The sequence below is a fragment of the Cyanistes caeruleus genome, chromosome 17 (genome assembly GCF_971803275.1).
Source record: "Cyanistes caeruleus chromosome 17, bCyaCae1.hap1.1, whole genome shotgun sequence".
NCBI classification, from domain to species: Eukaryota; Metazoa; Chordata; class Aves; order Passeriformes; family Paridae; genus Cyanistes; species Cyanistes caeruleus.
In genome coordinates this window covers 929,821-930,637 of record NC_141717.1, presented here as the reverse complement: position 1 = coordinate 930,637, position 817 = coordinate 929,821, and positions in this window count along the sequence as shown.

Sequence of the window (817 nt, the reverse complement as noted above, 5' to 3'; positions counted from 1 at the left end):
AGTCCTGCCAGCTGCTGGCAGCCCCTGGAAGCGGATCAGACCCCGCACACGCTGCCCCGGGGCTGGCCCTGCGGCTCACAGCTCTGCAAGACCTGCTTCGGCTAACAGCTGGCAGGAAACGTTTTTCACAGTACTATTATTTTTCTGCTGGTTCAGTGACCTTACCTGCCCACCCCTGGAGAGATTATTATTGTGTTATGAGAATAAGGGTGTGCAGGGGACTTTGGGATCAGTTAGCCTTTATGTCGTTGCCATAACTGAGAGAGAAAAAAATAAACACTGTGGGTGCAGACAGGTGGGCGTTGGGCTCTCCTCCCCGGGAATAAAGGACAAGGTAAGAGGAAATGGCCTCAAGTTTCACCAGGGATGGTTTTGTTTGTGTATTAGGGAAATACTCCTTGCAGAACGGGTAGTCAGGCATTAGAAGAGGCTGCCCAGGACAGTGGTAGAATTGCCATCTCTGGAAGTGTTCAAAAAAATATGTAGATGTGGCACCTAGGGACATGGTTTAGTGGTGGCCTTGGCAGTGCTGTGGGGATAGCATTGGAATTAGACTCAATGATCGTAGAAGGCTTTTCCAACCTAAATGATTCCATGATTCTAAGCTCATCATGACAGTCTACTAATAGTCCTCATTTGACATAATGCCATGGGACATAATAATAGTTTCTCATTGAACCCATGTGAAATTTCAGTAGACTACAAGATAGCTGTCACTGAAGGACACAAAGTATTGAGGGTTCCCCAGACAATCAGACACACAGCCACTTGTTCATGAGGCAAGGAAGCCTTTTTTTTCAGGGGTTTTTAACCCCTT